The following is a 15,023-nucleotide window of genomic DNA, read 5'->3' as shown; positions in this document are numbered from 1 at the left end:
AATCATTCCCTAACTTCAACAAAAAATTTACTAATAAGTTGATCTAAACTATGAGTATCATGCATTTCTATATTCTAAGACGTAGTTGCCCCACATGTCTCTTACCTCGTCTATATCTATACTTGAGTACTTGCTCAATCTGTTGTGACGGGTTGATTGCATACTCATGGAAAAAACAAAGAGAAGACATTATGGTATATATAGCAAAGCAGCAAGACAACATTAGAAACATCATGGTATATATAGCAGCAAGCAAGACAACATTAGCTCTAATTTAAAAAAAAGTAATAAACACATTATTAAATTACTAACCTTTTCTGGAATAATGAGATATCTTCGCCTAATAATCTCCAACATGAACCGACAAGCGTAGTATCCACATTGTATGCTATCTGGCTGGCGAGGGGCCTATTATTACATAAAAAAAAAAACAGACGAGGGAAGGCTCACATCAGAATCTTGAACTTTAGGTATTGTATTAGTATTAAACACAGATTTTGCACTTAATGTTATTGTATTTGAGCACGTACCCCTGTTATCGTAATAAAATCAGGGCCAACATCAGAATCTTTCGTGGGTTGATCCTGCTCGTTTGCTCTTTTCTTCTCAAAGTCCCTTTTTTTAAAAAATAAAAAAGGAGGCAGAAACTCTTTTTTTTAGGGGCAAAAATATGAAAGAGCTTTTTTCTATAAATAAAAATTGAAAATGTTATTATAAATAAATCAGTATTATAAACTTACATATTAATCAAGCGCTTAAAAGTCTCGTTTGGTTGATGATGTAAAGAGTCCAACCAGAAAACTTTATTCCTTGTCGGCATGATGGCTGCTAGCACCCAATGAGTCCTACATCAAGAGACATCATCATTATTAACAAGTACATATATTAGTTATGAAAATGCAATTGTAGGGGGAAACGTAATATTAATTTGTTTATTACCCTTTTCCATTATAAGCGCCAAAAATCAGCTTCTTGGTTGTCGCCAATTGCTGAGCAATATAATCTACCCGTTCTTGGAACGAGAAATCCGCAATAAATAAAGATAAAATAAAGGGGCACAGGAATCCGTATTGATCAGATGGAATATTCTTCTCGGGGATCACTCTCAATTTTAATATCCTACATTATTACGGTATTAATTCCGGTATTTAAAACACTATCTAGTAGTCAATATTAGAATATGAAATTATTTATTAAGAAACTTACTTCATCCAAACAAATACGTGTTGGATATCAATCTGGTCTAGGCCAGCCCATACGGCTATCATATCCCATGATAGAAGTGCTTGGCGCTCAACCCCTAGAATATCCTCCTCGAGCGGAATAACTATCAATTGCTTGGTGGCTATGCGATGGGCAGCCTCCTCATGCAGTTTCCTCATCGTCACCGTTCTTACATATCTCATGTAATCCTTCCCTTTATATTGTGTGTCTTTTAAACTCCTAACTTTCAATGATGAGCTAGTAGTAGCAGGTAAGACTGGGGACTTAGGCTTATCAGTCTTTTTTGTCCCCTACACAAAATTACCATGCTTTTTATAAATACAGAAAAAATATAAATAAAGGGAGCGAGGTTTTTAAAAAAATGGAGAAGTTAATTAAATACCTCATCAAGTTGTTGTCTCGACGAGGTCGTTGGCATGTCTGTGGACTTAGGCTTATCCGCCAAAGCCGGCTTTTTTGTTCCCTACAAAAAAAAATAACATATAAATTTAACATATCAAAACATTCAACAATTAAAAATTTAACATATATATAAAGGTATTTCTTCTAACCCCAACTGCTTTCCGCTTCTGAGGCGGAGACGTCCGAGCCAAGTAGATGTGAGTTTCAGGCCATTGGATGAAACTTCCAAGTGCATCTCCCGAATGGTAATGTCGTCACGAACGGGACAGTTGCAAGTTTTCATGGCCTGGTAAGACTGTAGTTATCTCTACTTTGGTATGATTCGGCAAAAGTTTTTCGCCATGAACTACGCTTTCATTGCATTTGGTGTGCATTTCTACGAGACCCCGGCCAACACGCACATGTGGCTTTTCGGTTTTAGGGTCAAGAAGAATAATCGCCTCTTTGTTTGCGGCCCAAGAATATACACATACATTATTATATCTTTGTAAAACGCTTGAAAGATTCAAAGATTTTGCAAAAACGCTTTCTATCTCGGGCCGATTTTTGCACAAACTTCAAAGATTCATATAAATTTAACTAATTAAACACTTCATGCATACCTTACTGAAAACAGGAACTGACTTGAAGGGGATGTATGCTGTTTTCCATCAGCCGTCTTCTCAAGTTGCATCTCCTTTTCAGACCCATTATTTACCTAATAAAATTAACCAATGGCACCATGTCAGAAGTTATAGCATTAGAGCTGGCAGGGAACACACCCCCTGATCTTACCCAAAAAAAAAAGAAAAGAAAAATAAGGAAGTATTAGGTACCTGATCGGCTTTAGTTGTTACAACTTCAGAAGCATTATTAGGTACCTGATCTTTCTGAATCTCGTTGACCGATACTTCCTTCTCATGTATTGCCAAGGTAGTAGCGGCCTCTTGACCAATCTGTTGTACCTTATTATTACCCCCTTTAGAAATGACATCCTCCTTAATCTTCACTTCATCTTCGGAAAGCTTACCTCCAGCATTCAGCTTTAGTAGCACGGATGCCATTAACTGAAGCTGCTTGCCAAGAATGTAATGTGTCAGCAATTTTTATCCCAACAATAACATGTGAATTGAACTTAAATGAAAATAATAGAATAAATGTTACCATGTCAGCCTTCTCAGACTTAGTCTTCCTTTTCTTCTTTATCTGGGCAGTTTTCCCATAATATTTCGTTACTCCAACCTGTAACGGGACGCCCCTTAAACGACCTGGATGTTCGAGTCGGCCGATCGCTCTAGCAAGAACGTCATTACGACCACTGGGAGTGAATTTCCCTTCTTCTACCTCTTTCAATACGTTGTCCTATAATATATTAAATAAACTTCAAATTATATTTGTGACTAAAATAATAAAGTTAGTAATGAACTCGTCTTAATAAAATAATGCTTACTATGTTGGCCAACACTTCCTCATCATATTTGTCATGCGACCGGGATCCTTTAGGCGTGTGCCCTTCTTTATAAGTTACATGCCGATCCACCTCTTTCACTCCCTTTGCCACCTACACATTAACATGGTAACATTTATACACGTAAATGTGTATCAATGCAAGTCCAAGTGTGATTAAAAAAATAAAGTCTCACAGGGGAATAATGCATGCTACTTACGAGGTTCTCTTCTATCTTTCTCAGAATCGCCTCGAGAACCATACCATTTCCCCTTCTTGCATGAAATGTTAGCACGATTTCTTCCGCTAACGGCCTTCAAATAATTATATAAAAGCGCAAGTAGATGAGATAATAAAAAGATTATATAAAGGACTCATTAATTAAAAAAATGATAGGTAAATCGTTAAAAGGCGAGGATATTTAACCCAAATTTCTCAAAGTAGTTCTCATCTTTTTGAAAAGATCCCATTGTTCCTGGTTGATGGTGGGACACTTGTTTTCCGGTGGGCTCTTACGCATCTCCCCGTTGCCTTGTCCACATACAACCAATCCCTAGCAACGTCACACCTCCACCGCTTTGTGGACATCCGCCCTTTATGCATTAAATACGGATCATGGCTTTCATCGGGTATAATAAAGCCTTCCTTTACACGAGCCAAGTATAACTCCGCCAATTTTGGATTCAAATTTCTAAAATCATCTAAATGGATAGGCACAAACTGTCTTGTGCATGTACCAATCCAACTGGAGAAAAGACCCGCATTTGGACCAAAAGAGGGAAACCCATCTCACTCCATGTTATTTTGAACTACTGTTTAGCGGCTATAGTCGCAAGGACTTTCTGGCACTTCGTAGCACCCCTCTCACCAGGCTTATTATCACCAGGCTTATTATTCTTTTGACTTCTTTTACGTTTTTCACCCATGATAATCCTAAAACCCAAATATGAATGATATAGGAAATGAACAACTTAACAACGTACATGCAGAGTATTATCTAAAACCCTAAACCCCAATAGGAATGAAAATTTAAAACAACGGATTGAGCTTCTAAAATCCTAAACCCTAATAAGAGGAGTGAAGTAGATGATGCGGGATGATAAAGATAACAAAGAAGACGAAAAACAAACAGATGCATGAAAAAGAAACAAGATGATCGTCTTAAAACCCTAATGACGAAACACAAAATTAAAGTGAACATACCTGATGATGATGATAAAGAGAACGAGCAGGATGATAAGGGAAGGCAACGGAATCAAGGCGTCGGAAATTGGGCGACGGCCGCAACGAAATGTAGAAAGCGAGGAAGAGAGAAGAATTAACTCAGAATACCAACGGTTGAACTAATAATGTTGTGTGTGTTTGTGTGCATGCTGTATGGGTTTCTAAATTAGTTTTTTATTAAGACAAACTATTGACAACGGGTGCTCAAAGAAAAACCGTTGTTATATGTTAATAACAACGGGTCAATAAAAGTCAACCGTTGTCAAAAGTTTATTACAACGGTTAAAATATACCCGTTGTAATATATTTTCACCAAATTTGTGCCAAAATGAAATATGTCAAAAAAATCATTAGACAACGGGTAGAGGTACTACACCCGTTGTTGAAAGTATTAACAACGGGTAATTTAAATATAACCGTTGTTATTGTTGAACCTTTTTCTTTTTTAAAATTACTGTAATTCCATTACAGTCCAAACTCAGAATAATACATACTCGTAATGTTAAAGCACCATATACTACAACATTATTCAAAGAATTTCAACACCAGAATCCACATCTAATAATAAGATCAAGAAAATAAGACAACACCAAAGATGCATGTATACCGCATATCTAAGCTACAAGATTTACCATGCCATGCAAATTTGGGAATTTTTATTTAACAATATAATGACCATTATTGATTTACCAATAAATTAAACCATCAAATTATTGGTCTGAAAATGACTCAAAATGTTGGTCGTCCATATCACTGTGTCCTGATGAACTATCTCAGGATCGGGGACGTTTCTTGGATGTCATAGTTTCTTCGCTAACCCAAATACCTTCACCATGGTCATCACGCATATAGATGCTTTCAGTGTCCTCATGATCGTGTCAACATCGTCGAAATAAGATACAAAGGGGTAGACTGATCCATTCCCTCAAAAACGACATCCTGATCATCATCACCATTATCGGATGAACTACTCCTTCTACTCCTTATAGACAAAAGATAATGACCACTTCTTATCCATAGGATCGGTGACATAGAACACTTGTTTAGCTTGGGATGCCATTATGAAAGGATCATCCTTATTATTGCCAACTTTACCCGTTGATCAACGTAAATCCCATCTTATCCTTTCGGACACAATGGATGTTGTTATCAACCCAGTTACATCGAAACAAAGGCATTGTGAAATCAATGTAATCTAGTACCAATATTTCTTGAATAACACCATAATAAAGGCATTTTCCACAAATAGGCTTTTTATCTTTTGAAGTAGCAAAGTGCATTGCCTCAAATTCAGAACTCACACCACTATTTTACATTGTGCTCAACTCATCTTGCCCGCGAGTGTAAAAAGTATATCCATTAATGGCAAAACTGTTGTAAAAGGTGACCCTGGCATTTGGACCTAAACCAAGACGTAGTAACCTAGGAGAGATGTCATCACCAGTTTGATCAAGATACATCGTAAGACAATATTCCTAAACCACTCGGGAAACGTCTTCGTATGCTCGTTCGCAATCCACTTCTCGGTCTTGTTTTGGTGATCGTATTTGAGCTCATCTTTGTGTTGTTGAATATAAGGTTGCACCTCATCTTCGTTGTTTAGCACATACATGTGTGCTAAATGCAACATTTCACGTGCCACAATTTTTTCAACCCGGCCCCTAATACCTTTTCCGGTCATCCAGTCACTATGACGATTCTTAGGAACGCCAATCAACTCCTCAGGGGAGAGATGAGCGTAACAATATGAAAGGGCTTTTGATGTTCGACGAATAACCATGTGGCACTTTAATTCCATTCAAGCATGCACATAACTCTTTTCTCTCATTCCGTGAAAGGGTAAAAGCTGCTGGCGGTAAAAATGTACGATTACCTCTCTTCTGTGGTGCCAACTCTAGCCTAATACCCATCATTTTCATATCTTCCCTAGCTGCGGCGTTATCCTTTGTTTTACCAGGAACATTCAGAAGGGTATTGATAATATTATCACAGACATTTTTCTCAATGTGCATGAAATCGAGGCAATGTCTGACCTCCAAGTCAGGCCAATATGGAAGTTTATCAAAAAATATGAATCTTTTCTTATACCCACGAGTAGACAATTTAGAGCCGCTCTTCTTCCCATAATCTATCTCAATATGCTTTACTTTCTGATAAACTTCATGCCCACTCAAAATTCTAGGAGGTTGACGAAGTTCTTGTCTTCCATTGAATGCTTTCTGCATCTTGCGATAACAATGCTCATGATACAAGAACCTCCTATTTCCCATATACACATACTTACGAGAAGACTTCAAGTATTCAGACTCGATATCCTCCCCACACAATGGACAAGCCTCTTTCCCATGAACTGTGTGCCGGAAAGGTCGCCATAAGTCGGATAGTCGTTATTGTGCACAATAACATCGCTCTCAAATTGAAAGTTTCGTTCTTATATGCATCAAATATTTCTATCCCACTATCCCACAACAATCGCAAATCATCTAGAAGAGGTTCCAAATATACATCTATATCATTTCCAGGTTGTTTAGGGCCGGAAATTAACAACGACAACATCAAATACTTTCTTTTCATGCACACATATGGAGGTAAGTTATAAATGACCAACACTACGGCCAAGTACTATGTTGGCTACTCATGTTTCCGTGTGGGTTCATTCCATCGAGTGACAGTGCTAGACGTAATTTTCTAGGTTCATTGCCGAACTCGGGATACTTAGCGTCGAACGATTTCCATTGCTTACCATCTGCCGGGTGTCTTAGCTTTCCATCATTGATTCTTCCCTTTCATGCCAAGTTAACATTTTTGCATCATCGGGATTCGCATAAATCCTTATGACTCTTGGTATCAATGGAAAATACCACAACACCTTAGCCGGGATCCCTTCCTTATCCTTATAACGCCACTCCAAACATTTAGGGCAATTGGTTAAGTTTTGATATAATTTCCGATACAATATGCAATCATTTGGACATGCATGTATTTTTTCATATTTCATACCCACTCCTCTTATTAGTTTTTTCGCCTCATATGTCTTAACAGGTAGAACATTACCATCAGGAAGCAACTCCTTTATCAAGGCTAAAAAACTAGTGAAACACGTGTCACTCACCCCATTTGTCCCCTTGATATTATACAACTTCACCACACAGTGACATTTTTGTGAACTTACAACCAGGATACGAGGTGCTTCGACTCACACAACTTCTCATACATGTTGTTAAGGTCATCCCAATTACTAGTGTCATCACCTACATCTTCAAAAGCAATCGACTCATCATCATTCTCTTCATTATCTATAGACCCAACATTCAACTTCTCTACTTCCAACTCTTCCAACTCAAAAAACTCGGCAAACTCAGGATCATCAGTTAGCCTTTCGTGTACCTCAACATCATCTTCTTCAGAGTTATTCTCTTCCTCTAATGATTCCCCATGAAAAATCCAAAGTGTATAGGATTGACTAAATCTCCACTTTTCTAGGTGTATTTTAACGTCCGGAAAAGCCATATAGCTAATATTACCACATCTTTCACAAGGACATGCAATACTAGAAGAACCTTTCAAATTGTTCGAAACGAATTCATAAAATTCATCTAAACCATCCTTGTAGGTGCGGTCACTCATATTTGCATCAATCATCCAATAAAATACAATAATAGGCAAACAAATAAACGAAATTCAGGAAAGCAATTAAGCTAAATTATCAACAAATTAGATAATAACCCAAAAAATCCTATATCTATAAGCGTTGCTAAGAAACATATATATACCTGATTGATAAACACGATGAGGGAGAGAAGACGTACGTGACAACGATGGACGGAGATGAAGACAGAGAGACGATCAGGGAGGAATGGAGGATGATATAGTAGCAGTATTAGCTTGTGTTTGTGTTTGTAGCGTATAGCAGAATAAAGCAATATGTTGTTCTTAAGATTTTCATAATATTAATAACAACGGTTATTGACTCTACAACCGTTGTTAAAAAGTATTAAAAACGGGTTATAATATAACCGTTGTGATTACTTTTCACTAATTTGGCGCCAAACCATTAACAACGGTTAAAATTTAACCGTTGTTATTAGTTTTTTCATTAACAACGGTTGTTTACGTATGACCCGTTGTTAAAACCAATAACAACGGTTAACAACACAGAACCGTTGTAATTAAGTTTGGTAAAATTCGCGGAATCAATTCTACAACGTGTTTTGATGATTTTCGTGAATAAGCGTTGTTAAAGGGCCGTTGTGGTTGCCTGTATTTGTAGTAGTGATTATTACTTTCTGTGTAACATCAAAAACTTGTTACTATAACATGTCAATATAATCACTGTCACAACGGCTATTTCATTTTGGCAAATTTCATTTTCAATTATCTTGTTTTCACAATAACATCATTTGTTCATCACTGTAACATCAGAACACAATTACAGTAACAAACTATTTTAACAACCATAATAAACTGTTACTCGTCTTTACATGTCTTAACTATTTCACTACCATTTCTCCTCCTTAACATAAACTTCATTTCTTTGCAAAGCATTTCCGTGTATCTTGGGCTGTTTTTTTCTTGGGATAACCTTCTCTCCTTGCTACCTGTTTTCGCCTCCTCCCATACGTAGCAAATGTGTGTTGTGAACCACTGCCATTCTTTGCATTCTCATTTTCGTTCCTACATTAATTACAAGATTGACAGTTATTGAAATGTATTAATCCATTCAAAATACATTTTATTCTGTAGATATAAGAAATTACCCAAGTTGTTGCACCATCGGCCTTCCATGTAAGACAGGCATCTCGGTTAGGACAGTGTTTGCAGCAGCAGTTTCACCTTCACTCTTTTTCTTCTCATTCAACGTATCCCTTCTACGCTTAATCTCAGGCCAGAGTTCTGCTTTTTTACTTGTAAATGCCTCAACTTTCTTGATCACTTAAGCTCGTTTCTTATTTATGTCTGCCAAGACCAATGAGGCTGCCATTTCAGTACAAAATATGCGCCTCGTAATCTTTTTCTGCAACTCTGATGCATACGGTTCACCCTTATACGCAATCATATGCATCATTAAAAAGCATCCCGATTCCTCATCAGTGACATCAGGCGACCGCCATGGCAATTTTGTCTCATTGATCATGAATCCTGCTATCTCCTCTGCGCCTTTCACTCCTTTCATTTCCAAATAGTCACTCAATACACCAGCCTGCACACAAAGGTCACACAACGCATATTTAACTAGTATTTTTAAGAAGTCAGAAAGTGTTGTGTAAAAGGGGAGATAGGCTACAGTTACATACCACAACTCTTGCAATATTGTAAACTTTGCTATTTTTCCATGATTTATGAATCAGGCAGTCGAGCACTTCAATTATCTACTTTGACATATTGATACATATACAAAAGTAGTGGTTTTCAGCAACTATTGGTATGAAAATCAGTTCAGCATTGATGTGGCATACTGCGTTATCATCTATAAACTGATTCCAACAATCATACACACTATTGGCCTGTGTATCAACCTGTGTACCATTGGCTTCTCTTTCAACCAGTGCATTGACTTCCTCCTAACATATGAATAATAAAAGTCATCAATGCAAATTCATCTAGTGAAACAAATACATCTATTTAGTGAAAACAGACTAAGGCATTCAGTGTATCAGATTTAACCACTTAGTGTAACAGACTTATACATATAGTGTAACAGCCTTATGCATTTAGTGTAACAGCTTTGTACAGAACTGTAACAAAATTATTTATCTAGTGTAACAGATTTACCATGTGATTTATGCCAAAAAACATGATTGTTTTTGTTCCTTGCTCAGTGTTTGCTATGTTATTCAGCAGCATAGACCAACATTCTACCACATTTGGATTGAGATGTACTGTTGGCATCAGTGTTTGTATCTCTTGTCTCTGCAATGTCTTTGTCGCATTGTATTCCACCACGCATTCACTATTTCCAAAAATAGCAGTAAACAGATTATAAATAAAATTATAACCAGTTTTAAAAAAATTAAAAGCATTCATTTTTCAATACCTTTGATCCAATATGTAGTCATCCAAGAAGCAATAGTCAGCCACTTCTTTTCTCTTATTTAAAATTAAAGAGAACAAGCTTTTATTATTTCGCATAAATCTTGCCACCACTTCAGCTTTAGGTTCTGGTTCTCCACAGTATAATGTGCATCCAATGCCATCTGATGTTCCATTTTTATGACTACCCAATACTGATATAGGGGTCTTCAAATAGTCATCATAGTTTTGCTGTATTTTTGCCGATGGTGTTGACCATGCAACCTCTTCTTCTTTTCCTGTTTTCCAGCACACACAGTCAATTCTTTAAATATATATGGTAGACTATGCAAAATACTATTAATAAAGAGGTTTACTATTTACTTACTTCTTGCTTCTTCTTCAGCCGCTTTCCTACGCTACTCAACAAGGACTGGCAGTAAACTCTCTCTTTCATTCTTTATTTCTTCACACTTTTCCAGCAGTTTATCTCTTGTACTGTTAATCTCACTCATAATAAGTATCGCCAATAACTCTGCGCGATATAGAATCCTCGATGTTGCATTGCCAAGGTCACAATCGAAAAGCTCGCCTATGTAAAACAACATGTGAAACATCAAAAACACTCCACAGTCCACATTGTCATACAATTCCTTACACTTCCACTTGAACAACACGTTTCTCATTTCAAAACTTTCAACCATTTGCCCCTTTTGAACACCATTTTCAACAAGAAATGTTCCAAACATGTGAGCCTGCAGAACAACAGTAGAAATTAAGTGATTTCATGTGAATGTGCACAAAATAGATTAATTTGTATTACAAAGGGTCTAGCATCCGTACTGTTATCTTCGCCATGTCGACATATTCATTTTCGGTAAAGATCCCTTCATACTCTCTATTGTCTAAGTAGTCAATCTTCTTGTCAATGAAATTTATACAAGCACAAAAGAAGTGCTTCTTAAATATCATTGGAATGAATATCTACCAACACATCAAGAAACAAAATATTTTAGATTCTGCAGTAGTACATAATTAATACTGCGTGATTTGAAAACGTTTTATACTGTTTCTCTTACCATGTCGGCGTCCAAATTCAATTTGTTTTTGCAACAATTTCCCCATCCTCTCCATGCATTGAATAATTCTGTCACATATCCTGCTCTTTTCCCATCAATTTCCTTATCCTCATCTTCTGTTTGTAGTACTCTAAGGATTTGTTCCTGAAAAATTGCATTGTAACATATGTTTGCCAATATAACATAGTCTAACAATTAGTATAACAGAGATACTCCTTAGAGTAACATACCATATGATTAATACCAAAGTATACTCTGGAGGGTTCATCAGTCAATATTTTCCTTACAATGAGTTCATTAAGCATAATTGACCAACATTCTATTATTGATGTTGTTATCAGCTCATCGGCCATCATACTTTTTGCATCATCCTTTGACAGGAAGTGGAGTATTCCATATGTTGCTAGCCTTTCACTATTTAAACAAAAACAGTGTTGTTTTATTAAAATTATAATAATGTAAATATGTAAGAAATAGAAATGTGTACTTAATCATTGATGTAGTTGTGGTCCATTAGATAACAATAGTCTACTACCTCCTTCCTCAGTCGAAGCATAGGTCTCATTATGTCACTGTTTTCAATCATGTACTCTGACAACAGTACAGTCTCATCGTCTGCATCAAAACAGTTGAGTAAACATCCGAAATCATAATCTACTAAATCCATGCATTTTTCTTCTCTGTTTGTGTGTAGTAGATATGAATGTTTATCAGTTGCTCTGTCTTCCACGTCGTCTGAAAGTTCATTTTCTGGTCCATCGTTGCCACTGACCAGTGGACTTTGTGTATTGTCTTTGTTCTGAGTACCAGGTTCTGACACGTAACTGAAATCACTGCTGTTCGTATTCTGAGATGTTGGCAAGTCCTTTTTGTTTGTTCTTATGTCGTCCAACGTTTCTTTATCCTTTGCATTTGTAACGTCATTGTTCAGCATGATGTCATCCAAGTTATTATCAATATTTTCGTGATTCTCGCTTCCCGTTCCACCGTTGTGTTCTTCATTATCCATTGACTTGTTGAATACATTTACCAATTCTTCATACTCTTCAAAAGAAGGTATATCAAGGCTTTTTGCATGCTTCGTTCTCCTCACCAGCTCATCTATATAAGCATGGTATACATGATTGTTGTACAGTTGCTGAGTTGCTGTTTGAGTAACTTGTGTTGCCGATGCTGCATTCCTTGTCTCAGAAATATTTGGACCTGTCGGTGCCCGTACTTTTTCCTTGAACATCCTCATACGTTCAACATTCCTTGCATGGAAAAGATCAGAATCCCTTTTCATCTCAAGGAAAAGCAAATGAATGTCCTGTTACATAATCCTCATATTAACATCATTTTGCTCTTACTATAACATCATCATAATGTTACTGTTACCTAGGTAGCACCAAAATGGACACGGACACGGGACACGGACACGACACGGACACGTGACACGACATCTCTTGAAATTTAGGACACGGGACACGTTATTTAAATTTAATAAAATATATATTTTATAATTATAAACGTTCGATTTTATTTTTATAAAAGTATTTGATATTAAATTTAAATAAGTGAAGCTAAAACTTGCCTTGATTATAACTCATTTTCATTTACTATCCAAACGAATCTTTTAATCAATCTCTTTCGATAGCTCATTTCACGCTTAAAGAACATCATTCACCACAAATGATGTCCAAATGTCATGGACACGCGTCGGACACGGCCGAAATACCATGGACACGCGTCAGACACGTGCCCGAATAAATGTAGAAAGTTAGACACGGCTTTATAGGTGTCCGACACATTTCGACGTGTGTCCGAGGAGTGTCGGTGTCCGACACGGTGTCGGACACGGGACGGCTGATTAGGAGAAGTGTCCGTGCTACCTAGACTGTTACATCATAATCAAACAATGTGATTTAGTATGCTATTACTATAAGTTGATAAACATTAAAAATTTAATTTAAAATAACTTACATCAATGGCCTTCTTCTTTAGCTGTTCGTCTGATTCAATCCCAGGAGGCAGCTCCATTGCTACATAAACTTTTCCCCTTTCTAAGACAGATCCCCGACTTCCATCCTTTTCTACTATTTTTTCAGCATCATTTTCATGTTTTTGGAGGCATATTGGATAATTTGTCTTTGATACGGTTCCATCTCCCAAGTATCCTACACTTTTCTCATCAGATACTCTTTTCTTGAGCTTTGTGTCTGTCCAATGCTGAATCAAGGGAAGTTCAGTGGGCTGTACTTCTCCTCTAAACTCTATTTTGTGCATATATGCTAGCATGAGGAACATAGTGCACACGCAGAGTGTCTTGTTACCACCTTTAAATTCTTCCACTCCTTTAACCAATTTATCAAATACATACTTGCACCAATTCATATTTTTGATTTCATCAACATCTTGTACAGCGTTCAACAGTTTGAAATCAAGTATATGACTTGTAGTCGGTGCTAAGAAGGTGCACAAACTATAAAGCACAAACACCCGTTTGAAGTCATCTCCATTGTCGTCTGTTTCTTTTAATCTGTCTGATAGGTGGTTTATCTTGATCATTTCCGTAGTGCCTCCTAATCTAAACCTGGTACGCCACTCTTCCTTCAGAGGTTCTTCTGCCGACGCTTTACAACGCCCAATCGGTGTAAATTCAACTTCTTTACCTCCCCTAGGTAACATGAAAAAGTCATGTACATCGTCCATCGTCAGAATAAACTCCTTCGTTCTTGAAGCTTTGAACAGAAAGCTGTTTTGATTGAATGCAGATATCACCCATTTTAATATTCCCTTTGGAAATTCGTTATTTTCAATTCTAACAGGCCCCCAAACCCAATGTCTTTAACTGCTTGCTTCTGCTCATCTGTGAGCTTGTTAATAATGTCGACCAAAGTTGTCGATCGACATTTAATTACGAATTCCACAGGCCTGTAATGTAAATATTATATGTTACAGTAAAGTAATACAGCAACAAAATTAAAAACATTTACTAATTGAAGGGAACAAATATTTAACAATGTAAACAATCTTAGGCAACAAATTTATTTACTGTAACATACGTATTGGACAATAGTAAAAGTTTAAAAACCGTTCCAGATTAAATTTCATAACAGTTTAAACGTCATAATAAGTAACTATAACAATCATATTTAGTTATTATAACATACATACTCAATTACTATAACATGTAAAAACATGAGTGTACCATTTCAAAAAATATCACCAATAGTTCCTCATTATAACATACATTATCAGTTACTATAACAGAAGGTAAAATAAGTTAACAGAAACACTACATACTTTTGTTTCCTTTTAGGCTTTTCTGCATTATCAACAATGTCGTGATTCGCACTGGTTTTTGCTAATTCTTTATCGATATTTCTCTTCAGTGTCACTTTCAATTTCTTCCTACTAGCAGTTGGATCTTCTTCGCCTACTTCCTTGTTTTTTCGTTTCCCCTTCTTTGTTTTAGGACTTGAATCTGCTTCTTTACTTTTTTTCGCCATGTCCTTCTACGATTCCTGCATTTTAAACTAAAATCAATAAATAACCTAAACAATAATAAGTAACTATAACATTGCTAAAATTAATTCGTCAAACTCGCATATTATCGCCCATTGTTACATACGAACATCAATAAATAACCTAAATCAATTGATATAGGTCAGTTACCT

This window comes from Silene latifolia, chromosome X (genome assembly GCF_048544455.1).
Source record: "Silene latifolia isolate original U9 population chromosome X, ASM4854445v1, whole genome shotgun sequence".
Taxonomy (NCBI): Eukaryota; Viridiplantae; Streptophyta; class Magnoliopsida; order Caryophyllales; family Caryophyllaceae; genus Silene; species Silene latifolia.
The sequence above is the reverse complement of the archived record's forward strand: the minus strand, read 5'-3'. Positions refer to the sequence as shown.